The sequence below is a fragment of the Marmota marmota genome, unplaced genomic scaffold (assembly GCF_001458135.2).
Source record: "Marmota marmota marmota unplaced genomic scaffold, marMar, whole genome shotgun sequence".
Classification (NCBI taxonomy): domain Eukaryota; kingdom Metazoa; phylum Chordata; class Mammalia; order Rodentia; family Sciuridae; genus Marmota; species Marmota marmota.
In genome coordinates this window covers 102,580-108,762 of record NW_026006697.1, presented here as the reverse complement: position 1 = coordinate 108,762, position 6,183 = coordinate 102,580, and the positions used below count along the sequence as shown (strand labels likewise).

At 38.4% G+C, this 6,183-nt stretch overlaps 2 pseudogenes; one reads left to right on the top strand and one right to left on the bottom strand.

Moving 5' to 3' along the window:
* Positions 1-371: 371 nt before the first annotated feature.
* LOC107133576 lies at positions 372-3,286 on the bottom strand (annotated as a pseudogene).
* Positions 3,287-4,105: 819 nt separating this feature from the next.
* Positions 4,106-5,766, top strand: LOC125614756 (annotated as a pseudogene).
* The last annotated feature ends 417 nt before the right edge of the window (positions 5,767-6,183 follow it).

The following is a 6,183-nucleotide window of genomic DNA, read 5'->3' as shown; positions in this document are numbered from 1 at the left end:
TTACATTTCCCAAAAGGTGTCCAAACACGATAGAAGAACAAAATCTTACTCACAGGTCAGAATCTTTCCTCTGGGCTCACAGGTGTTCTGGAACTGCAGCCTTTCCTTTTTTGGATGGTTCCTGTCCCTGTGTATGGTTATGGTGCTTGGGAACTGCTCATTATTTGGCTCTCAGGTCTGTTTCCTACCTCCGCACAGCCACACATTTTTCTTCTCCAACCTGTCCTTGGTTGACTTCTATTTCTCATCCTCCACAATTCCAAAGATGACTATAAACATCAACATTCACAGTGGGTTCATCTCCATAGTGGGCTGCCTGAAACTAATCTTTCTCTTTTTGAATGGAAACACTTATTTTTGATGGTCCAGGGCTACAAAAAGCAGAAATAAGACAAATATAAGACAACAGAGTGTAAAATTGCAGCAGAAAGATGAATACTCTTACCCTCATCTTCTTTCTCAGCACTGTCTGTTTCAACCTCCTCATGGTCCTTCTCTTGAACAGCCATGTCCTCATTACTCTAACCCCTTGCCCATGTACAGTGAACTGAAGCCTGCTTGGCCTACATCAGGTTAAAATTGTGATCTAGGTGAGCCCAGGCCTCAGCAATGGCTGTGGTGTTGCTTAGCATACACATAGCTTGCTGTACCTTGGCCAGGTGTTCACCAGACACCACAGAGGGAGGCTGATAATTAATGCTAGCATTGAAGTCATTAGGGTACCAATCCACAAACTGGATGGTATGCTTGGTTTTGATATCAACAATGGCAGCATTAACATCTTTGGGGACCACATCATCATGTTAAAACAGGAGCAAACTATGTATTTACCATGGCAAGGGTCACAGTTCAGAATCAGGTTGGCTGGCTCAAGGAAAGCAATGGTGATCTCTGCTACAGTAAGCTCTTCATTGTAGGCTTTCTCAGCAGAGATGACAGGGGCATATGAGGTTAGAGGAAAGTGGGTGTGGGGATAGGTTTGACTGGAATTCTGTCATGTCAGCATTCAGGACTCCATAAAATTTGAGGGAAGCCGTGATGAAGACACAACCTGGCTAATAAGGCAGTTTCTGGATTTGGATGATAGCACTGATTGTACAATTATGTGAACACAATTAAAACTATGAATTCATATTAAATATCCACCATGATGTGTGGGTACTAAATATGGTTAAAATGGTGATTTTTTTTGGTTATTTATACTTTACCTCAATAAAAATGGATAAAAAAGCAGATGTACCTTTAACAAATGTAGAGATGAAAGAAGTGAATATTACATGAACTTCCTCCAAGGTAGAGGGAAGGTCCAAGCCCTTTTGTGGACATTCATTTTCTCTTGTTATTCTTCCTCCATTAACATTAGAAAGTCCTCAGATACTGGGACAACATGGATTAATTTGGCTAATTATGAGCTCTGTGCATTTAACATCCAAGATCCTTTAATAATCAGTAAAGAGCCTGTGGCTTCATTGTTTTTCTTTGATGGGCCATCCCAGAGAGCTGCATACTGTGTCTCCTGCTGTGGTTGAATGCATCAAGAAGCTCCCAGTTGACACCCTATCCATATGATTGCCGTTAACAGGGCCTGAGTCTAATTTAGCCCCAGTCATGGGTAGATCTTGGGATCTGTACTTCTTGGTCATGACCCAGCAGAGAAGCGGCCTAACCCAGTAAGTGCAGGCGGGGCCAGAGGATGTGGGAAGGATTATTGGAATATTGTTTTTTCAACATGAGGATGAACATCACACTTTGGAGACCCAGATGGGAGGATACCATATGAAAATTTCAGCTTTGGGGATTGTAAAGTTTACATTTTGGTTTAAGGTGGGAATATCAGAAATCTTATTCAAAATTTGCTCTCTACCCACATTGGTTCTATTTCTCACAACAGCACAAAATGGATCCTTCTAAAGTGTTTCCTAAGCACTGAAATGGGACTATGATAGTGATGATAAGGATGTTGAGGAGGATGATAGAAGTCAGAGCATCATGAACTGATACAGAGGGCTTCTCCGGTTCCAGGTGCTGAACAATGTGTTCTGCCATTTATTTCAAAACATATGTACCATCTCACTTTAGTTATGTATGCCAACTTTATTACTGTTTTATACAAAATGAAAAGTGTCTGGCTTATTTCCACTTAACACAATGTTTTCCAGTTCTATCCATTTACCAGAAAATGCCATAATTTTATTTTTCTTTTTGACTAAGTAAAACTCCATTGTGTATATATACCAAATTTTCTTTATCCATTCATCTGTTGATGGAAACCTGGGCTGGTTCCATAATTTGGATATTGTGAATTGAGCTGCTATAAACATTGATGTTCCTGTATCACTATGGTATGCTGATTTTAGTTCTTTAGGATAAATACCAAGGAGTAGGATAGCTGGGTCATATGATAATTCAATTCTTAGATTTTTTTGGCCAATCTCCACACTGCTTTCCTGGGTAGTTGTACCAATTTGCAGTGCCACCAACAATGTATGAGTGTACCTTTCTCCATATCCTCACTGGACTCTTTTCTCTCACAAACAGAAACTAGAGCAAAATAAGGAAAAAGGGAGGGATCCTGTGAAAGTAGAAGGGAATCACTGGAGTAGAGGAAGAGGATAGAGGAGGAGGGTGGAGGGACGGGAAAAGGAAGAACCATGGAATGAAGTTGACCAAATTATGGTGTGCACATATATGAGTACACCACAGTGAATTTCATCTTTATGTATATTTTAAATCACCACTTAAAAACAATAACTATATAGAAGGAAGACCCATAGAGTAGAGAAAGGGGAATGGGAGATGAGGAAGAAATGAGAAAGTAATGGGGACTAAAATGAAGCAAATTATATTTCATGCATATATAGGTTTATCAAAATAAATCCTACTACTATGTATAACTATAATGCATAAATAAAAAATATTTAAAAAAGAAAATGAAAATGTGCATTATATTTATGTAACTTGTACTCATTTGTTAGGTAGAAAATATTAAAGGCATGTTTACATTGGGCTTTCTGACCATGGACACAGGGCATGATGCAGGAGAATCCTGGCAGGCTGTCCCATCAAGAAGCCATTTCTCTTCCCAGCAGAAAGAGAGCCTTTCCCACTATGTTCTTTCTTTTGGGATTCCTGGGGATCACAGGGCAGAGCAGTTGGGGTGCCTGCTGTATGCACTATGGAAGAACAGCCACAGGTCACAGTAGGGGAGACTCATGATCATTCAGCACAGATCTCTGTCTTGTACCCACTCTGGAACATCCTTACAGCTGATTACATGGTCGTCCATGCTTGTAAATAGCCCACTCAATCTCAAAAGGTCACCTTATGTCAGGTCTTTATTTCATTCTTATTCACAGAACTGGGAAAACTTTAAAAATATAACTTGAATTGTACCTGTGGTTAAGACCTCTGCTAAAAACGTTCTGTCAGCTGGGAAATAATGAAACATTTAGTGGACCCAATTCAGAGTCTAACCTTTTATTTTTTAATCTTTCTACAGTACTTATCATTTCTGAGCTGTAGGGGAAGTTGTTGGTATCTGAGACTCAGCATTGTTATCTAAGTTGATTTCTAGTTGAGATAACTCCAATGAGGAAGGATTAAATAGATATAGGGCCTTGGTATGTGATAAATGTGTGATGCATATATAAATTTAGGGAAAAATAAATGTGTTATTACTAATGATAAGTTTATTATTCATGCTATTCAGCTAAAACATCAGTCACCTGATGTTGCTGTTTTCCTGTTTCTTTATGGGACATTTTATTTTCAGTCCTATAGATGTATATGCTCTGTATTTGGGAAGAAAAATCTCCCTTTCTCATTTTCAATTCTCCAGAGGCTATGTTTTGCTTGGCATGAAGAGACACAGCATTTAAATATTGCAAATCAAAGAAATTAGTCCCAAGGTCTTAGAACAAAACAAGATATATTGGACTGCCTCTTAATTTATTTTTATTAAAATTGTTTTTTAATTAAAAATGTTTATTTTAATAAAAAGGAAGCTTACTACCTTCTCCCATTTTTCCTTAAAGAGTAGGCTGCATTTTACTTGTTCCCTCCACTGCCACTGGACTTCTGATGGTGTGGAAGGAATCGAGGAATAATGCAGAAAGCAATGACCAAAGAGTATAGGAAGACCGGGTTATTTGCTACTGAGAAGTATTGTTGAAGGTGCATAGATATTAAGTATGAATACTTTTCTTGTGAAGACTTGAATTCAAATGTATACAGAGTGCTGGGTGCCCATTTATATATTTCTTTTTCAATCCTCTTTTCTTTTTCAAAAGGTGTCCAATCAATATAGACCCACAAAATCTTACACGTGTTTCTGAATTTCAACTTGTGAACCTCTCAGAGGATCTGGACCTGCAGCCCATACTCTTTGGCCTGTTCCTGTCCATGTAGCTGGTCGCAGTGCTTGGCAATCTGCTCATCATCCTGGCCATCAGCTCTGACTCCCACCTCCACACCCCCATGTACTTCTTCCTCTCCAACCTGTCCTGGGCTGATATTGGTTTAATCTCCACCACAGTCTCAAAAATGATTGTGAACATCCAAACTCACAGCAGAACCATCTCCTATGTGGGCTGCCTGACACAGATGTCTTTTTTCTCATTTTTGCATGTATGGATGACATGCTTCTGTGATGGCCTATGACCGGTTTGTGGCCATCTGTCACCTCCTGCATTATCCAATCATTATGAACCCTTGACTCTGTGGCTTCTTAGTTCTGGGGTCTTTTTTGATTAGCCTTTTTGAATCACAGCTGAAAAATTTAATTGCATTACAGTCTACCACCTTCAAAGATGTTGAAATTTCTAATTTCTTCTGTGATCCCTCTCAAGTCCTCAGTCTTTCCTGTTGGGACTCCTTCACCAATAACCTTGTCATGTATCTTATTGGTGCCATATATGGCTTTTTCCCCCTCTTAGGGATCCTTTTCTCATATTATAAAATTGTTTCCTCCATTTTGAAGATGGGATCCTCAGGTGGGAAGTACAAAGCCTTCTCCACCCGTGGGTCTCACTTGGTAGTTGTTTGTTTGTTTTATGGAACAGCAATTGGAGTGTACCTTGGTTCAGTTCTGTCTCATTCTTCTAGAAAGGGTGCAGTGTCCTCAGTGATGTACACAGCTGTCACTCCTATGCTGAACCCCTTCATCTACAGCTTGAGAAACAGGGACATTAAAAGCGCCCTAAAGAAGCTCCTTAGTAGGATAGTCTAATCTCATTATCAGTGACATATGATTCATTTTTAATTTGGAAAACCAGTGAAGTTTAACACTAGTACCTGTAAATCTTGCCTCTTTGGTTACATTATTTTGTAATTTAATAGCTTTAATTTCCCATGTTTCACAGTGGAATTGTTGTTATAAGGGTTGGGAGAAGAGATTAATGGGAGTTTAGAGTTGAGTATAAAGGTTCAGTTAGGAAATGAGAAAAATTTTAGCTCTTTATGATGGTGATAGTTTTCTAACAACTTTAATGTTATTAACGATATTGAACTACAATGTTAATAATGACTAAAACTATACATTTTAAGATATTTCAGCACAATAGAAAATGTAAATTAATATTGGACAGATCTTGAATTTATAAAAGGTGATTAACATGAATATAAAAAGAAAAGAAAACAGCACAAAGAGAAGAGTGTAGGCAAAAATTATGATTTGGCCTGAGGCACATTGTAGAAATCACATTACTCCAGTCTGCAGTGACATTTGGAAAATTTATTAATCATTGAACTCACCTTTTTCATAGTGATGGGATTTTTTATTTGAATAATACCACAATGACCCAATATTCATTAAGTTCCACACCACCTGTGGTGCTCTGTTGTGGAGATGGGTGCTATTCTCCCAATTTCCATTAAGCACAGAGAGGTGGAGAGAATTGCACACATTCTGCACATAACATTAGGTCAGTGATACAGGGCTAACATGTTCACTTCCTGCCTCTCATCCCCGGTTGCTCTCTTTTCTACTGAAGCCAATATAAATAATGTTCATAACACCAGAGGAAAATTCTTGGTGATTTATGGTGGAATTTTATTAATCAGTAGACTGCAGTGATAATGCCATAATAGGTCATCAGAATAAGAGGATGTGATGGAAAATGACTGATTTTTAAAAAATTTGGACAACAAATGTAACTTTTTTATAGTAAAATTGAATATACAAAA